Raw genomic sequence first — 24,144 nt, forward strand, 5'->3', positions numbered from 1 at the left:
GTAAGGAGCTGGTGAATGTACTGCCATTAGGGAGTGTACATAAAGAGGTGGAGATCAAAAAAATGTAAAAAAAAGTTTTAAGCAGCTTTATTAGCTTCCTTATAATTAATAAAGAAATGCTAGTAGAAGGAAAGTAAGCTTTTGAATCTTCTGTTTTATTTGTAAGTAGTAAGGGTAATCAGTGGTAGTAGGGAATTTTGGAAGTTCATAACTAATGCATTTATTATATCTGCAGCCACTTCTTTGAAGACCGTCGGATACAGACCATCAGTTCCAGGCGACTAGGTAGCCCTTAGCTCTGATAGTTTTCCCAATACCTTTTCCCTGGTGACTGTGATTATTTTAAGATCTTCCCTTCCTTTTACCTCTTGTTTTCCAAGTATCTTTGGGATTTTTTTTTGTGTCTTCTACAGGAGAGGAACACAGACCATTAGTAAGCAGGTACAGCAAGTGATTATTTTCTGGACAATGGTAACCCCCAGGATGTTGATAGAAACATAGAAAATAGGAGCAGGAGTAGGCCATTTGGCCCTTGGAGCCTGCTGCGCCATTCATTATGATTATGGCTGATCCTCCAACTCAGTAACCTGTTACCACTTTTGCCCCATATCCTTTGATCCCTTTAGACCCAAGAGCTATATCTAACTTCTTGAAAACATAGTGTTTTGCCCTCAACTGCTTTCTGTGGTAGCGAGTTCCACAGGCTCAACACTCTCTGGGTACAGAATTTCTCCTCATCTCAGTCCTGAAAGGTTTACCCCATATCCTCACCCTTCCTGCATCTACCCTGTCAAGTCATGTTAGAATTTTATAGGTTTCTATGAGATCCCCCCTCACTCTTCTGCACTCCAGTGAATCTCTCCTCATACGTTTTGTTTGCACTGGAGTGCTGACTTGGATGGCATTAGAGTGCTATAGTGGAAGTTTGGTAACTGAGGATAATTAAGTGTTAATTTTATCTTAAATCTAATCTGTCTTTAATTGAGCAGATTAATTTAACAGTTGCTGTTAGGGTTGGAGAAGGTGAGTTTTAGACCAGCTTTGAACAGGGTTCACTCAGGCTCTGATTGCAGCTGCACCTTGTTAATTAGAGAATTGGCTGAAACCAGTTTTCAGGGGCTAGAGTCAGTCATTATAAAAGTGGGCCATCTTACAGTGCTGACCTTGTTTGCACAGGAGTGCTGACTTGGGTTGCATTAGAGTACTATAGTGGAAGTTTGGTAACTGAGGAAGTTCGGTGAGGAGGGAGTGAGGAGCTCCTTTCATTTCCTACCCCTCCTCAGTGAGAGGAGCCGAGAGATTCCAAAGAGCACAGCTGACTGGGAGAAGACTCGGAGGGCGGAGTTCCAGACCGGTAAGTATAAAAAACTTACCTCTGGTAAAAAAAAACTGAGTGACGTCACAGGAAAGCTGTGACCTGATTGGCTGGTAGGGAATTTTTACTGAATTTGAAAATAAAACATTGATAAAAATTGATTAAAACCCTAATTAACTAATTAATAAGTAGAGTAACTAAACCAGAGGGAGGAGCTTACTGTATTTAGTTAGTATTTGATATTTATAGTCGGAATCTAGCACTGGGGACCATATAGTTAATTATAACAATTTAGTAAGAATTTAGTAAGTATTTATTTTAAATTAATTTATTAATTAGTGCTAGAAATGTCAGTTAGAGGGGTGAAGTGCTTCACCTGTGAGATGTGGGAGGTCTGTGATGCTTCCAGCGTTCTGGACGACTACATCTGCAGGAAGTGTACCCAGTTGCAGCTCCTCACAGACCACATGGATCAGTTGGAGCGGCAACTGGATGCACTTAGGAGCATGCAGGTGGCAGAAAGCGTCATAGACAGGAGTTTTAGAGAAGTGGTTATACCCAAGGTGCAGGCAGATAGATGGGTGACCGCTAGAAGGGGCAGGCAGTCAGTGCAGGAATCCCCTGTGGCTATCCCCCTCTCTAACAAGTAACCCGTTTTGGATACTGTTGGGGGGGGAATGGCCTATCAGGAGAAAACAGCAGCAGCCAGAGCAGTGGCACCACGGCTGGCACTGTTGTTCAGCAGGGAGGGACAAAGCACAGAAGAGCAATAGTTATAGGGGACTCTATAGTCAGGGGCACAGATAGGCGCTTCTGTGGATGTGAAAGAGACTCCAGGATGGTATGTTGCCTCCCTGGTGCCAGGGTCAAGGATGTCTCTGAACGGACAGGGGGCATTCTGAAGGGGGAGGGTGAACAGCCAGAGGTTGTGGTACACATCGGTACCAACGACATAGGCAGGAAGAGTGATGAGGTCCTGCAGGGGGAGTTTAGGGAGTTAGGTTGAAAGTTAAAAGACAGGACCTCTGGGGTTGTAATCTCGGGATTACTCCCTGTGCTACGTGCCAGTGAGGCTAGAAATAGGAAGATAGTGCAGCTAAACACGTGGCTGAACAGCTGGTGTAGAAAGGAGGGTTTCCAGATATCTGGACCATTGGGATCTCTTCAGGGACAGATGGGACCTGTACAAGAAGGACGGGTTGCATCTAAACTGAAGGGGCACAAATATCCTGGCTGCGAGGTTTGCTAGCGTCACTCGGGAGGGTTTAAACTAGTGTGGCGGGGGGTGGGAACCAGAGCAGTCGGACAGCAAGTGAAATAAATGAGGGGGAACTAGTAAATAAGGCCAGTGAGACTAAGAGGAAGAGCAAGCAGGGAGATGTTGCGGAGCACAGTGGGACTGGTGGTCTGAAGTGCATTTGTTTCAATGCGAGAAGTATAACAGGTAAGGCAGATGAACTTAGAGCTTGGTTTAGTACTTGGAACTATGATGTTTTTGCTCTGACAGAGACTTGGTTGAGGGAAGGACAGGATTGGCAGCTAAATGTTCTGGGATTTAGAAGCTTCAGGCGGGATAGAGGGGGATGTAAAAGGGGTGGGGGAGTTGCATTACTTGTTAAGGAGAATATCACAGCTGTACTGCGGGAGGACACCTCGGAGGGGTCATGCAGTGAGGCAATATGGGTGGAGCTCAGGAATAGGAAGGGTGCAGTCACGATGTTGGGGGTTTTCTACAGGCCAGCGGGAGGGAGAGGAGCAGATATGCAGACAGAATTTGGAAAGCTGTAAAGGTAACAGGGTTGTAGTGGTGGGTGATTTTAACTTCCCCTATATTGACTGGGACTCACTTAGTGCTAGAGGCTTGGACGGGGCAGAATTTGTAAGGAGCATCCAGGAGGGCTTCTTGAAACAATACGTAGATAGTCCAACTAGGGATGTGGCCGTACTGGACCTGCTATTGGGGAATGAGTCCGGCCAGGTGGTCAAAGTTTCAGTAGGGGAGCATTTCGGGAACAGTGACCATAATTCCATAAGTTTTAAGGTACTTGTGGATAAGGATAAGAGTAGTCCTCGGGTGAAGGTGCAAAATTGGGGGAAGGCTAATTATAACAATATTAGGCAGGAACTGAAGAATTTAGATTGGGGGTGGCTGTTTGAGGGTAAATCAACATCTGACATGTGGGAGTCTTTCAAACGTCAGTTGATTAGAATCCAGGACCAGCATGTTCCTGTGAGGAAGAAGGATAAGTTTGGCAAGTTTCGGGAACATTGGATAACACGGGATATTGTGAGCCTAGTCAAAAAGAAAAAGGAAGCATTCGTAAGGGCTGTAAGGCTAGGAACAGACGAATCCCTTGAGGAATATAAAGACAGCAGGAAGGAACTTAAGCAAGGAGTCAGGAGGGCTAAAAGGGGTCATGAAAAGTCATTGGCAAACAGGATTAAGGAAAATCTCAAGGCTTTTTATACGTATATTAAGAGCAAGAGGGTAACTAGGGAAAGGGTCGGCCCACTTGAGGACAGAGAAGGGAATCTATGTGTGGAGCCAGAGGAAATGGACGAGGTACTAAATGAGTACTTTGCATCAGTATTCACCTAAGAGAAGGACTTGGTGCATGATGAGTCTAGGGAAGGGAGTGCAGATAGTCTCAGTCATCTTATTATCAAAAAGGAGGAGGTGTTGGGTGTCTTGAAAAGCATTGAGGTAGATAAGTCCCCAGGGCCTGATGGGATCTACCCCAGAATACTGAGGGAGGCAAGGGAAGAAATTGCTTGACAGAAATCTTTGCATCCTCATTGGCTACAGGTGAGGTCCCAGAGGACTAGAGAATAGCCAATGTTGTTCCTTTGTTTAAGAAGGGTAGCAAGGATAATCCAGGAAATTATAGGCTGGTGAGCCTTACGTCAGTGGTAAGGAAATTATTAGAGAAGATTCTTCGGGACAGGATTTACTCCCATTTGGAAACAAACAAACTTATTAGCGAGAGGCAGCATGGTTTTGTGAAGGGGAGGTCGTGTCTCACGCATTTGATTGAGTTTTTTGAGGAAATGACGAAGATGATTGATGAAGGAAGGACAGTGGATGTTATCTATCTGGACTTGAGTAAAGCCTTTGACAAAGTCCCTCATGGCAGACTGGTACAAAAGGTGAAGTCACACGGGATCAGAGGTGAGCTGGCACGATGGATACAGAACTGGCTCAGTCATAGAAGACAGAGGGTAGCAGTGGAAGGGTGCTTTTCTGAATGGAGGGATGTGACTAGTGATGTTCCGCAGGGATCAGTGCTGGGACCTTTGCTGTTTGTGGTATATATAAATGATTTGGAGGAAAATGTAGCTGGTCTGATTAGTAAGTTTGCGGACGACACAAAGGTTGGTGGAGTTGCGGATAGTGATGAGGATTGTCAGAGGATACAGTAGGATATAGATTGGTTGGAGACTTGGGTGGAGAAATGGCAGATGGAGTTTAATCCGGACAAATGTGAGGTCATGCATTTTGGAAGGTCTAATACAGGTGGAAAGTATACAGTAAATGCCAGAACCCTTCGGAGTATTGACAGGCAGAGAGATCTGGGCGTACAGGTCCACAGGTCACTGAAAGTGGCAACGCAGGTGAATAAGATAGTCAAGAAGGCATACGGCATGCTTGCCTTCATCGGTCGGGGCATAGAGTATAAAAATTCGCAAGTCATGCTGCAGCTGTACAGAACCTTAGTTGGGCCACACTTAGAATATTGCGTGCAATTCTGGTCGCCACACTACCAGAAGGACATGGAGGCTTTGGAGAGGGTGCAGCAGAGATTTACCAGGATGTTGCCTGGTCTGGAGGATATTAGCTATGAGGAGAGGTTGGATAAACTCGGATTGTTTTCACTGGAACGACGGAGGTGGAGGGGCGACAGGATAGAGGTTTACAAAGTTATGAGCGGCATGGACAGAGTGGATAGTCAGAAGCTTTTTCCCAGGGTGGAAGAGTCAGTTACTCGGGGACATAGGTTTAAGGTGAGAGGGGCAAAGTTTAGAGGGGATGTGCGGGGCAAGTTCTTTACACAGAGGGTGGTGAGTGCCTGGAACTTACTGCCGGGGGAGGTGGTGGAAGCAGGTACGATAGGGACGTTTAAGAGGCATCTTGACAAATACATGAATAGGATGGGAATAGAGTGATACGGTCCCTGGAAGTGCTGAAGGTTTTAGTTTAGGCAGGCATCAAGATCGGCACAGGCTTGGAGGGCCGAATGGCCTGTTCCTGTGCTGTACTGTTCTTTGTTCTTTGTCAATCCTGCTATCATAGGAATCGGTCTGGTAAACCTTCGCTGCACTCCCTCTTTAGCAAGAACATCCTTCCTCAGATAAGGAGACCAAAACTGCACACAATATTCCAGGTGTGGCCTCACCAAGGCCCTGTATAATTGTAGCAAGACATCCCTGCTCCTGTACTCTAATCCTCTCATGATGAAGTGGCGCAGTGGTTAGCACCGCAGCCTCACAGCTCCAGGGACCCGGGTTCGATTCCGGGTACTGCCTGTGTGGAGTTTGCAAGTTCTCCCTGTGTCTGCGTGGGTTTTCTCCGGGTGCTCCGGTTTCCTCCCACAAGCCAAAAGACTTGCAGGTTGATAGGTAAATTGGCCATTATAAATTGTCACTAGTATAGGTAGGTGGTGGGGAAATATAGGGACAGGTGGGGATGTTTGTTGGGAATATGGGATTAGTGTAGGATTAGTATAAATGGGTGGTTGATGTGCGGTACAGACTCGGTGGGCCGAAGGGCCTGTTTCAGTGCTGTATCTCTAAACTAACATACCATTTGCCTTTTTTACCACCTGTTGCACCTGCATGCTTACCTTCAGTGACTGGTGTTTGAGAACACCCAGATTTCGCTGCATATTACCCTCTCTCTTATAGCCGTTCAGATAATCTGCCTTCCTGTTTTTGCTCCCAAAGTGGATAACCTCACATTTATCCACATTATACTGCATCTGCCATGCATTTGCCCACTCACTCAACTTGTCCAAATCACCCTGAAGCCACTCTGCATCCTCCTCACAACTCACCTCCCACCATGGTCTAAACCATGAATGTACGCTACAAACAACAAAGGACCCAGCACCGATCCCTGTGGCATACCACTGGTCACAGGCGTCCACTCGCAAAAACAACCCTCAACCATTACCCTCTGTTTCCCGCCACCAAGCCAATTTTGGATCCAATTTGCTAAATTGCCCTGGATCCCATGGGCTCTTGCCATCTTAACCAATCTCCCATGTGGGACCTTATCAAAAGCCTTACTGAAGTCCATGTAGACTACATCAACTGCTTTACCCTCATCGACACATCTAGACACCTCCTTGAAAAATTCAATCAAGTTAGTTAGACACGATCTCCCCCTGACAAAGCCGTGCTGACTATCCCTGCCTCTCCAAGTGGAGATTAATCCTGTCCCTCAGAATTTTTTCCAATAGTTTCCCAACCACAGATGTTAGACTCACCATCCTGTAATTACCTGGTTTATCCCTGCTACCCTTCTTAAATAATGGCACCACTCCTGTGGCCAGAGGGGATTTGAAAATTTGTGTCAGAGCCCCTGCTATCAACTCCCTTGCCTCACACAACATCCTAGGATACATCTCATCTGGGCCTGGGGAATTATCCACTTTTAAGCCTGCTAAAACATCTAATAATTCCTCCCTTTCAATGTTAATATGTTCAAGTATATCGCAATCCCCCTCCCTGATCTCTACACCTACATCGTCGTTCTCCACAGTGAAAACAGATGAAAAGTAATGATTTAAAACGTCACCTATGTCCTCCGGCTCCACACACAGATTGCCACTTTGGTCCCTCATGGGCCCTACTGCTTCTCTGGTTTTCCTCTTGCCCTTAAGATACTTATAAAACGCCTTAGGATTTTCCTTTATATTGACCACCAATGTTTTTTCATGTCCCCTCTTCGCTCTTCTGATTACTTTTTTAAGTGCTCCCCGACACTTTCTGTATTCCTGCAATGCCTCCGTTGTTTTCAGTGCTCCGAATCTGCTATCAGCCTCCTTTTTTTCCTGATCCGATACTCTATATCCCTTGACATCCAGGGTTCCTGGGACTTGATGGTCCTACCCTTCACCTTAACGGGTACATGTTGGCTCTGAACCCTCACGATTTCGTCTTTGAATGACTCCCACTGGCCTGATGTAGACTTTCCTACAAGTAGTTGCTGCCAGTCCACTCTGGCCAGATCCTGTTTTATCAAATTAAAATTGGCCTTCCCCCAATTCAGTACCTTTATTTCAGGCCCATCTTTGTCCTTTTCTGTAACTACCTTAAATCTTACAGAGTTATGGTCACTATCCCCGAAATGCTCCCCCATTGATACTTCTACCACTTGTCCAGCTTCAATCCCCAGGGATTAGGTGCAGTACTGCCCCTTCTCTTGTAGGACTTTCTATGTAGTGGCTCAAAAATCTCTCCTGTATGCATTTTAAGAATTCCTCCCCCTTTAAACCTTTTGCACTAAGACTATCCCAGTTGATGTGGGGTAAGTTGAAATCCCCTATTATTACCCTATTATTTTTACACCTCTCTGAGATTTGCCTACATATCTGTTCCTCTGTCTCTCCCTGACTGTTTGGAGGTCTGTATTACATGCCCAGCCAAGTGATTGCCCCCCTTTTGTTCTTAAGTTCTACCTATATGGCCTCATTTGAGGAACCTTCTAAGATATCATCCCTCCTTACTGCAGTAATTGACTACTTGATCAACAGTGCAATACCACCTCCTCTTTTATCCCCTCCCCTATCACGCCTGAAGATTCTATACCCTGGAATATTGAGTTGTCAGTCCTGCCTCTCCCTCAGCCATGTCTCTGTGATAGCAATAATATCATAATCCCATGTGCTAATCAATGCCCTCAATTCATCTGCCTTATTAGTAAGATTCCTTGCATTAAAGTATATGCAATACAGCCTTGCATTTTTCACGTGCCTTAACATGTCTATATTTGCTCTGCCTTCCAGACTGACTCAGCTTCTCCTATATTTGGCTGTGCCTCACCCCCTACTGTACCTCCACTCTGTATCCCATCCCCCTGCCAAATTAGTTTAAACCCCACCCCCCCAACAGCACTAGCAAACCTCCCAGCAAGGATGTTGGTCTCGTTCTGGTTCAGGTGCAACCCATCCAACTTGTACAGGTCTCACCTTTTGCCAGAAACAGACCCAGTGATCCTGGAAACTAAAGCCCTCCCTTCTGCACCATCTCTTCAACCACACATTCATCTGCTCTATCCTCCTATTCCTATACTCACTAGCACATGGCACAGGGAGTAATCCAGAGATTACAACCTTTGAGGTCCTGCTTTTTAATCTGCTACCTAGCTCCCTAAATTCTTGTTGCAGAACCTCATCCCCCTTTCTACCTATGTCATTGGTACCAATGTGTATCAGCAACTCTGGCTGCTCACCCTCCCCTTTCAGAACATCCTGCAGCCGCTCCGTGACATCCTTGACCCTTGCACCAGTGAGGTAACATACCATCCTGGAGTCCCGTTTGCGGCCGCAGAAACGCCTATCTGTACCCCTTACGATAGAATCCCTATCACTATAGGGCGGCACAGTGGCGCAGTGGTTAGCACCGTGACCTCACAGCTCCAGCGACCCGGGTTCAATTCTGGGTACTGCCTGTGTGGAGTTTGCAAGTTCTCCCTGTGTTTGCGTGGGTTTCCTCCGGGTGCTCCGGTTTCCTCCCACATGCCAAAAGACTTGCAGGTTGATACGTTAATTGGCCATTATAAATTGTCCCTCGTATAGGTAGGTGGTAGGGAAATATAGGGACAGGTGGGGATGTGGTAGGAATATGGGATTAGTGTAGAATTAGTATAAATGGGTGGTTGATGATCGTCACCGACTCAGTGGGCCGAAGGGCCTGTTTCAGTGCTGTATCTCTAAACTAAACTAAACTTACATTGTGCTAGAACAGCTTGGCTCGGGGCGCGGCTAGTTCTGCAGCTGGGATGTTGTTAGGACCCATAACCTTGCAGTATCCGCTGCCTTCAGCCGTTTTTTGATATCATGTGGAGTGAATCGGATAGGTTAAAGACTGGCATCTGTGATGCTGGGGACTTCAGGAGGAGCCGAGACTGATCATCCACTTGGCACTTCTGGCTGAAGATGATTGCTATTGCTTCAGCCTTTTCATCTGCACTGATGTGCTGGGCTTGCCCATCATTTAGAGAAGGGATATTTGTGGAGCCGCTTCCTCCTGTTGTTTAGTTATCCACCACCATTCGTGACTGGATGTGGCAGGACTGCAGGACTTTGATTTGATCTGTTGGTTATGGGGTCGCATGCTGCTTCTGTTGTTTGGCATGCAAGTAGTCCTGTGTTGTAGCTTCACCAGGTTGACGTGCCATTTTTGGGTATGCCTGCCTGGTGCTGCTCCTGGCATGCTCTCCTGCACTCCTCGTTGAACCTGTATTCATCCCGTAATGGTAGAATGAGGGATATATTTGGCCATGAGGTTACAGATTGTGTTTGAATACAATTCTGCTGCTGCTGATGGTCCACAGTGCCTCATGGATGCCCAGTTCTGAGTTGCCAGATCTATTCTGATCTATCCTATTTAGCATGATGGTAGTGCCACACAACACAATGGTGGGTACTCTCAGTTCGAAGACGGGACTTTGTTTTCACACTACCAATACTGTCATGGACAGATACATCTGCAACAGGTACATTGGTGAGGGCAAGGTCTAGTAGGCTTTTCCCTCTTGTTGGCTCCCTCACCACCTGCCGCAGGCCCGGTCTGGTAGATCTGTCCTTCAGGACTCTGCCTATTTGGTCAGTTGTAGTGGTAGTGAACCACTCTTGGTGATGGACATTGAAGTCCCTCACCTAGAGTACATTCTGTGCTCTTGCCACCCTCAGTGCTTCTTCCAAGTGCTGCTCAACATGGAGGAGGACACATCAGCTGAGGGAGGGTTGTAGGTGTTAATCAACAGGAGATTTCCTTTCCCAGGTTTGACCTGATGCCATGAGACTTCTTGGGGTCTGGCATCAATGTTGAGGACTTCCAGGGTAACACTCTCTCGACTGCATACCACACTACTGCCACCTCTGCTGGGTCTGTCCTACCAGTGGGACAGTACGTACCCATGGATGGTGATGTTCGTATGTTTGTACATATGTAGGAAATAGAATGGGAAAGCCAAAGCTGCATCCATCACACATTGTCCCACCAATATGTTCTCCTACTGTGCCACGCAACATACCAGTTAATTAAGCTGAAAGTGCAACACTGCAGATGTTGCAAATCTGAAAACAAAACCAGAGAAAGCTGAAATACTCTGCACTTCAGGCAGTATATGTAGAAAAACAGAAGTCAGTCAATATTTCAAGCCCTGGTTGACCTGTGAGGGAGCTGCTTTTATGTCACAAAGACTTTCATTTAATTTTGTTTTAAAAAGTAATTATTTAACTGCAAGTTGCATTTATAATCGTGCTTTTCACATAGTAAAATGTCTCAAGGCACTTCAATGGAGTGTTAGCAAACAAAATTTGACACTGAGCCACACATGGACATATTAGAGCAGGTTACCGGAGGCTTTTTCAAGGAGGTAGGTTTTAAGGAGAGTTTTAAACGAGGGGTAAGAGGTAGCAAGGTGGAGAGGTTTAAGGAGGGAATTCCAGAGATTAGAGTCTAGGAAGCATGGTCTCCAATTGTGGAATGATGAAAATCAGAGATGTGCAAGAAGCTAGAATTGGAGGAGCAGAGAGATCTTAGATGATTGTGGGGCTGGAGGAGGTTCCAGAGATGGGCAGGAACGAGGCGATGGAGGGATTTGAAAACAAGAATTAAAACTTGTAAATCAAGATGTTGCTTAACCATGAGCCAGTGTATGTCAGTGAACATAAGGGTAGTGGATGAACGGAACTTAGTATGAGTTAGTGTAAGGGCAGCAGAGTTTTGGAACAACTCAGGTTTAAAGAGGGTGAAAGGTTGGCAGCCGGCCAGTAGAGCATAGGAATAGTCAGTTCTCGAGGTTAGAAAGACATAGATAAGTGTGTCAGCAGCAGATGAGCTAAGGCAGGATTGGGGACAGGTGATGCTACGGAGGTGGAAGTAGGAAGTCTTGCTGATGCAGTAGATATGGGCTTAAAGCTCAGCTCATGGTTGGGGAGATGATGGCGTAGAGATAATGTGATTGAACTAATCCAGAGGCCCAGACTAATGTCTTGGGGGGAGGGGGGCGGGGGGAGACATTCAAATCCTACCACAGCAGCTGGTGGAATTTAAATTCAATTAATTTTAAAAAATCAATTGTTAAAATTTCTGGAATTGAAAGCTAGACTCAGTAATGGTGCCATGAAACTATCATCGATTTATGTAAAAACCCATCTGGTTTGCTAATGTCCTTCAGGGAAGGAAGTCTGCTGTCCTCACCTGGTCTGGCCTACATGTGACTCCAGACCTTCAGAAATGTGGTTGACTCTTAACTGCCTTCTGAAATTGTCTACAAGCCACTCAGTTACCTTCTCAAGGACAATTATGGATGGGTAACAAATGCTGGCTTTGCCACCGACGCCCGCATCCCATGAAAGAGGGAAAAAAGATAGAATGCCAAGGTTGTTCAAGATCTTGTTCAGTCCGAGACAGTGGCCAGGGAGATGAATGGAGTCAGTGTCTAGGGAATGGAGTTTGTGGCAGGAATTGCTTCTGTCTGCCCAATATTTGGTTGAGGAAATATTTTCTCATCCAGTACTGGATGTTGGACAGCTCTGTGGCAAATTAGAGGCAATGAAGTGGTCGAGAGAGGTGATGGTGAGGTAGAGCTGGATGTCATTAGCTTAATTAAGATAAATGCTTATAATTTCATTACCACACACGTTCACTAAACTGAGAATGGAAAATGATTCAGTATGTCATCTAATTTGAAATTTGATTGTCTTTGATTGTTTAGACGCAAAAGCCTTGTGGACATTAATGCCTTTATCATGGCTTTCCGTATCTCATTCTTCGATGTCTTCTGGCATGAAAGTGTCTTTTGATGCTGTGCAGAGAGGAATTGGGTTGTGAAAAAGAAATATTGTTGTTAAACAGAATGTCTGATGTCATTTGTTTTTGACCTAAATCCCTGTCTGCCGTTATGCTCATTTAAACATTACCTGCTTTATTTGATAACAGAAACCCTTCTGATTCAGTTATCTTTCTCTTTGTACGCTTGAAACTGATATTTTAATTTATAAATGTGGTGCTTTAGTGTCCCAGCTACAGCATTGTGCTGTTAATTTGATCATGAGAATCAAGTCTCATTTCTCACTAGCACAAATGTGAAATTAAACTATTACCACAGTGCCAACATAGTCGAATGTAGGCTGCTGAGGTTCAAGTGATAACTGTGCTCCAATCTATTTCGCATCCAGTAAAATAACCTCTCTGGCCTGCAAGTAGAATAACTTAAAATCATCTAATTGATGCAACTAAAGTTATATTTTCAATTCTTTCCCTTTCTTCCCCAATATACTGACAGTTGTTATGGTTCAGCCCTCCCAATATCTCATTCAAGTAGGCAATCTTCATGAGTGAGCCTTGACTGTCAATGTTGGAGAACTATTTCACCATGGGAGCTTTACAGCTAAATCTAACCCAATCATCACCCAATATCCACGCATGCATTCACCTGCACAAGCCATTGAATAGCATTGTGAGCTCCGACAGAAAGGAAAATCTGTGCCATTGTAATTGTTTAGAGAATAGATTATAGTTGAAAAGTTACAGAAATTATATTTGACACACACAACAACTTGCATTTATATGGCACCATTAATGTAGTAAAACGTCCCAAGGTGCTTACAATATGCAGTTATATTCTGAGTTAATTTAGCAGTGTTAGGTTTTTAAAAAATCTTGGTGAGAATAACTTTAAAGTGTGGCTGCTGCTCTTGAAACCTGTATGAATCTCTTTTTTTTTTCCAGTGCTTTCTATACACAAACCTCACCAAAATGACTCATTGAAAGATAGCATGGCTTCATGAAAATATCATTTAGTTGCCAGTTCTTGACATCTCTGTAACAAATGTGATGTGGCTCTTCTGGACCCATCCACAAAAGCAACAATTCCTCTAAGATAAGAATTCAATCAAGATGGCAACTCGCTAACCCACCCCTCAGAAGTCTCCATTTCAAATGGTTTCTTGAGCTCTAGCAGACATACCAACAGAGTCCTCTGTATCGATGTTTGCTTGAAACCGCAGACAGAGCACTCTTTTTTTATTCGTTCTTGGGGACGTGAGCATTGCTGGCAAAGTCAGCATTTATTCCCCAACCCTACTTGCCATTGAGAAGGTGGTGGTACCCGCTTACTACTAAGTGGCATTTCAGAGGGCAGTTAAGAGTCAATCACATTGTGGGTCTGGAATCACATGCAGGCCAGACCGGATAAGGGCAGAAGATTTCCAAACCAGAAGGATATTGATGAACCAGATGGGTTTTTAGAACAAGCTGGCAGTTTCATTATTAATATCCTCCCCGATGAACTTTCTCCTTCCAGGGCCTCATCATCCTCAAGATCCACACCTCTCTGAAGGGCCATGGTACAGGGAACGCAGCAGACCACCACAATGACCGAGACCCTTGCAGGACGGTTTTGGAGGACACCACCTGACCGATCCAGGCACTGGAATCGTATCTTCAGAAGTCCAGTGGCCCGCTCCATGGTTGGCCTGCTCAATGGTTGTCCTACTGAGCAGGTGGCATTGGTGGTAGCACCTCTGTCTGGGGCTCCCATACTGTGGTCATTAGCTATCTCTTCAAGGGATTTCCCTTGTCCCCTAGGATCCATCTATGCACTTTGGGGGTTGGCATGAAGATCTGAAGCAGCCTGGACTATCGGAGGATGAAGAAGTAATGGCAGCTGCCAGGAAAGTGAGAGCACACATGGAGGATGCTCTTGTGGTCATAGACCAATGGGACATTGAGGGAGTGGAAGCCCTTCCTGTTGATGGATCCCACTGGCCAGTCACTGGGTGCCTTGATGGTCACGTGGGCACAATTAATGCCCTGCACCTGGCAGAATCCATCGATGGAGGTGAAATCAAATGCCCTCTGTCCCTGTGAGGCTGTGTCTGCTGTTAAATGAAGGTACTGTCCAGCTCTGGCAAAGAGGGTATCAGTGACCAGCGAGATATTTGCAGCTGTTTTTGAGATACCACTAAGGTCCGCAGCTGATCTTTGGAAGGATCCAGAAGCGAAGAGCTTCAAGGCCACAGTGACTTTGACGGCCACTGGCAGAGCATGGCAACCAGTGCTGCAAGTTGAAAGGTCTTTGTTGATGAGGGCACAGATGTCTGTGACCGTCTGCCTGGAGAGTCGCAGTCTCCTGCGGCATTGGTTCTTGGCCATCTCCAGGCAGCTCCATCTTTAGTGGTCAATCATGTATTGAGGGTTTGACCTCCTTTGCCTTTGTGCCCTCCTGTCATCTCCCATGCCCTCTTGATGCCTGGGGTTCTGCCCTTCCTGCGAAGGGTGTTGCCCCTCATTGCCACTGAGCCCAAAATCTGACAATCCTGCCTCCAGTTCCAGCTGGAGCCTTCTTTCTGGGTTGGTAACTGCCCAGTTGTCCTTGGCAGCCTTGCCATCTGCTCTTCTGTCCCCATGATGCCGGGAGGGATGGGTCTTGGCCCCGTTCAAAGCCATGGTGTTGAGTGCCCACTCTCCCTGCCAACTGTGGCTCACCAAGGGCATCCCATTACCAAGTGCCAGTCCCTCTTTACTCTGCTGACCCTCTTAATGGCACTGGGTTGATGCTGTGGGGCAGCCATGACTGGCTTCCCCATTGTGTACCCACCAGAAACAGACAGCTTCTAAAACCCATTCACCCCTTTAAATATTGCACCCTCCCCCTTCAACAAGCTCTAAATTAGCATTTTAACAAGCTTAATTGAACTCAGTGGGGAGGAGAGCAGGATTCCTGTCCCACCCATCCCCCTGCCCTGGTGATTATTGCCAGCACCGGGACCGGCGCCTTGAAATTGACTTGCCACCCAGAGTCGGTATGTGTTCGGGGCCCCCCAGCCTCTGTTCCCAACTTCGGGGGTCCCTGAAATTTCAGCCCAATAGCTAAGACTTTAGAGATGAACCCTACTGAATCAATTGGAATTTTTCAATTTTGCAAGCCAGTATTGTGATTCATTTTTCATCTTTAGTTGAATTGTTTATGCAATTGTAAGGAATTTTGTGTTTGTATTCATGAGTAACCGAGTTAACACTATTCTAGGACTCTTGCAATATCGAAGAGAGGGGACTTTTCTATCTAGCCAGTCCAGACTTAATTTCAACCCAGAATGAGAGTGGTACCCTAAATTAACATAAAGGAATTGTTGCCCTCAATACAATTTGAGATTGCAAGTATTAAATAAAAGTAGTGCTACGTGATTTGGCACCTGAGTTTTAAGCAGTGTTATTAGTTTCCCTTAAATCTTTAAGTAAAATAATGGATATTATACATAGTTGCTGGATATCTGTGCCATCAGTTTGTCCAATTGATATCTGTGAATGATGGCTGAATTCAGATGTACCTGTTTTGCATTGTCAGTAATGACTATGTCAGCACTGTTAGTTTTAGTTGGAAACCAGTTCTGTTTTTAATTGTTCATATGCGACTAACTTGAGTGCCAAACCTCAAGTGAATCCACTGCAGCTTTCATTGTACAGGACTGCTTTTGCTTTGGTAAAACAGGATTTTCTAACAAAGCATTCTCCAAAACAATTTAAATATGGAGTGCACACATTTCGAGTATACATCGTAGAAAAAGCATAGAAAACTGTGCTTGTTTCCTCTTTTGGTAGTACTTTTGTCATTTAGAAACCATGGAAAAAAGTTCTATTTTTACATTTTCTTTTTCCTTGGAAAGGGTATGCTACTGTTTTCCCTTGTGGATGACTTGTGCAGTTCTTGAATCGATTTGTGACTACTCTGCTGTATATTTTCAGCCTGCATGGAGCCATCCGTTTGAAACTGAAGCAGTAGAAGGGATGCTTCTTCCATTCAATGAGCAACAACTTGAAAAAATTACATTTATTTTTGTAACCCATATAATAGTTGAAAGAAAGAGATCTGCGTTCATGTGCTTTATCACATCTCAATGAATTATTTTGAAGTTTAGTGACTATTGTTATGTGAGAAAAGACAGTAACTATTATGTGCGCAGCAAGTTTCCATAAACAGCAGTAAATCTGCTTTTGTGGTGCTGTCGGTTGAGAATGGACGATGGTGAAGCACGTGGTATTGATGATTGAGAAACTCCTTTGGAAAATAATGCATCATCTATGCTCGCAATGTACTTATTCCACAATACTTCCAATTTCTTACTTTAAAAAATTACTTTGTATTGAATTATTGTCAAGACACTCATTTTTATTGTTCTGAACTCGAGAGCAGCTGCTCTGTGTTGTACTCAATATTCATACGTTTCTTCGTGTACCAGTCTTCATGGGCCTAATGAACGTATCAGTAAAATGGGCAGTTACACAGGACCAGTTCCCTGTGTTTTGTTTACATAAACAAGCTATTAATCCAGTGACAGATTTATAGACCCATGATTTTGTATGTCTGTGATGCTGTCAATTGCCTGAAAATTTACTTATAGTGCAGCTGAAGGTAGGAGATCTGCAAGTCTGCTGTTGACTGTATATTGGGTAGTCCTCTAGTGTAATAATGCCTTCAGTGATGGAAGCACTCTGACGATTACAGAGCTAGCTCATGTCAGAGACTGTGCCTGCCTGGGTCAGGGGATTTTGGCTAACTTTTCATCTCTGAATAATATTCCAAGAGCTGGGTTGAATTTTAAAAGCTACTGCTGGTGTTTGTACCGCTTGACCAGTACTGGTTCATGAAAATGTGCTCCGAAATGAGGTAGAGAAATTAAATCTATTGCTGACTCAGTTGTCTGCCATGAAGGCTGATGAGACTTGTATGTGTCAGCAGAGAACATATGCTTTCTGCTATGTCTGTCAGCTAATGGCTGCAGAACAGCCATTCAAACCAGTGCTATATTTCACTTCATATGGAGGTTGTTGTATACAATTGTGGGTAATTTTTATTGAAATTAAGTCTCAACTATACGTTTTGTGATTGCAGCTGCAGTGGGAAATGGCCTTAATTGGGGGTTAATTACTCAGTTTAGGGCCTCAATTGGCACTGGGGCGGGAAGGCTGGTCACAGGCCGCAGACTAAATTTTGGGGAGGTGGGATGCTGGTGGGGTTTCCCCCCCCCCTCCACCACCGTCCCACCCGATTTTATGCTCGCCCCGCCGCCAAACTTGCTGCAGTGGAGAGCATAAAATTCCACCTGTGATATTTGAGAGTTTGGAAACCTTAAAGCTGTTTACAGAACAATTGTGTACATGATATTTAAAGGAACATATCTGAAGGCAGAAAAGTTCATTGGGATTCCAGTATGGTATGATTCAGCTTTGAGTCCAACAGTTACCCATTGACCAGTTCTGTAACTTCTGGGAAGGGAACTGATGAATGGAGGCTGGACGCTGCTTGGAAGGAACAGAGGGAAAGGCAATACTCCCTCCTTCCAGCAGTCTGTCAATTCAGAGCAGCCAATTTAAACACTCTAGTTGTAGAGACCTGGGAATAGATTGTTTAGTTGTCTAATTCTGCACATTCCTGGGTGCTACCTGGTGAAAGAAAAGTAACAAAATGACCTTCACAGCATTTGATTCAAATCCTTCAGTAATTATGTAATTACTACTGATTTGTAAAGTATTCTCTGCAGCTTGTGATATGTGTGTTGTTGTAAATAAAATTGAAAAACATCAATTTCTAAGCACGATTTTTGATTTGAAATGTGTGGAGCAATAGAGATAGTTGGCATTGCAGGCCCCCACCTGCCAAGATTGAGGCACACTAATTTTGTTACACGGATATTAAATTTCAAATTGTTGCTGGGAAGAGGAGAAGGCCTGTTACAAGGAATTGCCAGGCCCCTGGCTGAAAAGACATTTTTGCATAAGAGCAGACAGTGTTGGAACGAAGAACCATTCCCTGACCCACCCAATACACAAAGCCAGAAGTGGTTATACAAGTCACGTGACTACCCTGCTGGCCAACTTGGGGAGTTATAAATTGTATAGGCAGTGTTCAAACTGGCAGAAAGCTCTCGGTTCCTGAATTGAAAATATCCTCTCCTGTCTGCTCCCATCTCTTTCTCACCAGTGTCGGAATCCATTTGACACATGAACCCCGAGAGAGAAAAGTCTGCTACAGTGAACAAGGTTTAAGAAGAATACTGGGCCCCAACAAAAAGCAAGATCTACTTACAAGCAAGGACTATACAGTGAGCTCGAAGACCGGTAGCTAAAAACTCTTCAGATATTGCCTCAAGCCTTTCCACTTTATTTCTTCTCTTTTCTGTCTCTAATTGCATGTGTCTATCGCGTATGCATGTTAGCGTGGATGTGTCGTGTATCCGTAGGCGTTAACCGAATTAGAGTTTAAGTTTAATAAATTTCACCTTTCTTCTTGAAACCTAAGAAAGCCTGTTTGTGCTCCTTTCTTTACCTTACAATTGGAAAGTGGTGAACAAGGATTCACCAAGGGGGAGCTCAAAACACAGTGTGATTTAAAAAAAAATTAAACCCTGGGAACCCTAGACACCTTTCTCACCTGGTTGTAACATAGTACTTTGTTTTTCAAGTACAAGTACACATTTTAAAAAGAATAATGATGCTGCGGCAATGATTATGAGACAGTCATATTATAAGACAGTAGTATCATTATGAGGTTCAGATTACATTATGAGTGAGATATTGGAGTTTGAGAATATAATCTTGCCACATTTCCCAGGCCAGTGTCCTTGGCATGGCATTTCCATGTTGTTGTCAGCTGAAGAGCCATTCTGTTCTATGTCATTTTATAGTAAAGTTTCTCTTGCAAAGGTTAACTACTGAACACACACAAAATTTGGCAGCTACTGTGGCTGTAGAAACCACAATACTCTGCAACAGAAAATTGCTTAAGCAAACTGAAATAGTCCTTATCTTTAACAGGGTAGCTTGTTTTGAAATCTTTTAAAGTGTCTTTCTGCACTGTGGCATATCTTCACAGAATTTTTAAAACTTTTTTTCAGCACTATATGTATAAGTTTCAAGCAGAGGAAAGGCAAAATCAAACTGGCTAATTCGATCTCAAAAAAGGTATTAGGCCACAGCAGCACAAACACAATAAGGGGAACAAACTAACTCATCCTTGTCCAGGAAAAGACTTATTTTATAACTGATATTTTATATTATCTTAATTTGGTTTTGGCAAATTAAGCCTCGACAATGATTTTTAAACTTTCCCTGGTCATAAACTTTCCCTGGTCATCTACCTTCTCCAACTATTGGCATATTCCCAGCAACACACTGTTCCTACTTGTAAAAGGTAATGTCAGCTACCCTAATCAATGGTTTAACATTATTCACTGTAATTAATGAAGAGCTAAGAACTCAACAAAAGCAAAAATATATTTTAAAATAGACCAAAATCTGATCATCTCAGAGATCAAGTGGAATTCTCTCTGACTGCATAGCTCTGTGGAGAGCCGGCATGGATTTGATAGGCTGAATGGCCTCCTGTGCTGTTATTGTTCCTATGACCCTGACTTTCAAAAGTTCAGGGATCCAGTTTGAAAGCCTATGTTGTGCAGCATTGTCAGAACAAACAGGACTGAGTGTTGTATTTTATGTACAAGGAGATGAATAATGTTAAATCAATTAAACAAGTTTTACTGAAACTAACATAAGAATATAATGCAAATTATTCAAAACAATGTCATTTTTTGCTAAAAAAATCGAGGGTCCATGAAATCAAGGAAGATTAGATGTGCACGTACATTATTCAAAATGTTCACATATGTCCTGAGTTGAGTTGCAAATAGATGGGTTCTGGGATGCAATGAAACAATAATACAACTTAGTAAAATAAAGCAATATTCTCACCTTTACATCGTGAATCAATGTTGTTTGCTTTGGGAGTAGCTAACATTTTGATGGGACAGCTTATTCAAAGGCCTCTGATATGGTAATTGATCTTCTGAAATGCTCCATGAGAAAGTAATTTTTATTGGAAGAATGCATATGGGCTGTGTGTTTTTTTTTTCTGACCCAGATTATATTCATGAAAGTATTTTTCTAAATTACTTGGATTCTGATTCACATTTTCCCATCAAAGTTAATATTTCAGATGTTTGGTTGTTCTTGTTAATTTGTGTTCTTGCAATGTGAGATAAAAAAAAACAAGAATGATGAATGTGGGGAACTTGCATTTGAATGTTTTGCGTCGTTCAAAATAATTGTATCCCTTTTTGTAATTCGCTTTCTTGGGGTCAACATTGTAGGATTTTATACAGATTAGCCAACAATGTTTTGAGAGTTTTGTTGAATATGCTGGGGCTGGCAGAGTTTGTTCTCTGACAACCTTAAATGATTGGATGGAAAGCACAATCTCCAGAGGTTTGGAACACTTAGTGACGGTAGAAGACCTTGGCTTAGCTGACGTGTGTTGGCGTATTGCAAGTGCAAAACAGTAGTCTAATGTTTCTATGGATTCATTGTCAGGAGCTGGAGAGCAGAAATGGAGATTCCCGAGGTAATATGGCTATGTCTCAGAATAGTGGGACCTTTGAGCTCTTTAATGTCCACATGGAATTTTCATAAAGAAGGTACCCTCTGGCAAGGCTTAGCAACAACTGTGGAACAGCAACTAGAAGCATGTCTCGGACCAGATTTCAATGAGAACATTTCCACCAGTGATCCCTGAGAATCTCCAGCCAGTTCTCTCACTTCTGACATTATTGAGGCACCAACAAGGAGCATGGAATATGGGGCTTGAAATAGACCCCTGAAAGGTATAAGGGGGAAGCACCATGGTGGTAATTAGTGCAGCAGTATTGATTGCATTTTGTGCATGAATAAGTTCTGCAGTGTTTTGGACATTCATGGTATAGTTTGTAACCGTTTGGATTGCAACAACTTTATGGAATTGTCTAGCAGTTGTATTTCATGTATAAGAGGGTTTCACAGGTTCAGGGATATAGTCAGTTTCATATTTAGTGGAGGATCTTTTGTGCAGCTAAGTAATTACTTAAAATGCTTGTCCCTCATCTGAAATGGCTCCTGACAAACTATTTTGGGCATTCATGGCAACTGGAGATGGTCTCTCTTCTTCTCATAGGTAATAACTTTGTCAACCACTTGGGTTCTTTCACCTGCCTCCTGAATTTCTATTCGTCTTGCCAAAGCCAGGTTACACATCATACAGCATGACAAAATTATTGTGGAGATCCTTGAAGGGGCGTACTTCAAGTGTCCCTTTGAACAGTCCAGACACTGGAAGTGTAATTTGAGAATAAAATGATGAGCTTAATAAGACTCATTGTTGCCCTCTTCAGCGTTATCCCTTGTAAAGGACACAGGGCTAATCAACCATGGATGAAGAGGTTATCCCTGATGCCCCAAACACCCAGCCAGATGGGATTCTGAAATATGTTTGGTATGCTCTACTGCTGTAAAAAGAAAAAGCATCATGGGAGCTGGCAGGAAAATGAGCAGTAAATACATGTTGCAGTGCTGCTGATCACAGACAAGTTGACAATTTATCAATTGGAAACCTTTTCTATTCATTTTGAGACTGCTCAGTGAAAGGTATTCTTAGAGCAGTGTGGATGCTGTCAATGGCCAGCCATCCTGGAAAACCAACACCCCTCTGACAACTCCGGATCCAAGTCCATTGGCATGATGATGTCTATTCTTTTAAATTATGTATCTGCCATTGTCTGTGCACATATTGAATATGTTGATGATGTCTGCACTTTCAGGCTGAAAGGATCCACATGTGTTGAAATTAAGGGCTGCAATGACCTTTACTTTAACTGAGATGGCATCTAGGTTCCTTGAGAGGGATCTGAGATTCTATGCATTTCCCTAATAGTTTCCTTTGGGAACCTCAGCTTCTATCAATGTTTCTCATCTGTGAGGCTTTTAAAACTATTTCTGTCTCTGTACCTATGGATTCAGGGCTTTTTTTTTTGATCATGGGATGTGGGCATTGCTGGTGAGGACAGCATTTACTGCCCATCCCTAATTGCCCTTGAGAAGGCGGTACTGAGCCGCCGCCTTGAGCCGCTGCAGTCCATGTGTGGTAGGTACACCTACAGTGCTGTTAGGAAGGGAGTTCCAAGATCTTGACCCAGCAACAGTGATATAGTTCCAAGTCAGGATGGTGCATGGCTTGGAGGGGAACTTGCAGGTGGTGGTGTTCCCATGCATCTGCTTCCCTTGTCCTTCTAGGTGGTAGAGGTTGTGGGTTTGGACCGTGATGTCTAAGAAGCCTGGGTGCATTGCTGCAGTGCATCTTTTATATGGTACACACTGCCTTCACTGTGCGTTGGTGGTGGAGGGAATGAATGTTTGTGGATGGGGTGCCAATCAAGCGAACTGCTTTGTCCTGAATGGTGTTGAACTTCTTGAATGTTGTTGGAGCTGCACCCATCCAGGCAAGTGGAGAGTAGATACGACTCCAACCAGCAGCCACTTTTCCCCCTGATTCCCATTGACTCCAGTCTTGCTACGGCTCCTTGATGCGATACTTGGTCAAATGCTGCCTTGCTGTCAAGGGCAGTCACTCTCCCCTCACTTCTGTAGTTCAGCTCTTATGTGTGTGTTTGAGTCAAGGCTCCCATGAGGTCTGGAGCTAAATGGCCCTGGCAGAACCCAAACTGAGCGTCACTGAGCAGGTTATTGCTGAGCAAGTGCTGCTTGATAGCACCGTCGCGACGCCTTCTATGACTTTACTGATGATTGAGAGTAGACTGATGGGGCGGTAATTGGCTGGGTTGGATTTATCCTGCTTTTTTGTGTACGGGACATACCTGGACAATTTTCCACATTGCTGGGTAGATGCCAGTGTTGTAGCTGTACTGGAACAGCTTGGCAAGTGGCGTGGCAAGTTCTGGAGCACAAGGCTTCTGTACTATTGTGGAAAGTTGTCAGGGCCCATAGCCTTTGCAGTATCCAGTGCCTTCAGTTGTTTCTTGTTATCACGTGGAGTAAATCGAATTGGCTGAAGACTAGCATCTATTATGCTGGGGACTTCAGGAGGAGGCCGAGATGAATCATCCACTCACCATTTCATGCTTCAGCCTTATCCAGAGGCTCCTCCTCTGATTCTGCTTCTCCTATTATCCATGAAAGTCAGGAATAATGGGATTCTGGGGAGGCAGTCAAAACCTATTGACTTTCAGGCCACTCATTTTTTCGAAGGGGGTGGTGAGGAGAATGGGAAATGGAGCTTGGAAGTCAGGAAAAATGATCTCTGAAACTTCAGTGATGCTATCCAAGAACTAACCTTAGTAATGATGAAATGAATGTCATGAAGTAACAAGAGAGAATTGCTTACTGGTGAGTGGGGAGCAATGGATTCATTTAAATGTATTTTTTTTTTTTGCTGGGGTAATTGCCTTGGTTGTTTCACTCTTTGTAAAGACCACAATCAGTGTTATGACCAGGTGAGGAAGGTATCTAGGGGTCCTTCTCAGCCTTTATCTGCTCTTACTGCAACAGGATTTAATTTTTTAAAGACACTGTGTTTTGAGCTGCCCCTTTGGTGAATCCTTGTTTACCGCTTTCCAATTATAAGGCAAAGAAATGAGCACAAACAGGCTTTATTAGGTTTAAAGAAAAAAAGTGAAATTTATTAAAACTTAAACTCTAATTCAGTCAACCCCTATGACTACATGACGTGCTCACATTAGCATGTACACGTGATACACATGCAAATGGGGACCGAA

This window comes from Heterodontus francisci, chromosome 10 (genome assembly GCF_036365525.1).
Source record: "Heterodontus francisci isolate sHetFra1 chromosome 10, sHetFra1.hap1, whole genome shotgun sequence".
NCBI lineage: Eukaryota > Metazoa > Chordata > Chondrichthyes > Heterodontiformes > Heterodontidae > Heterodontus > Heterodontus francisci.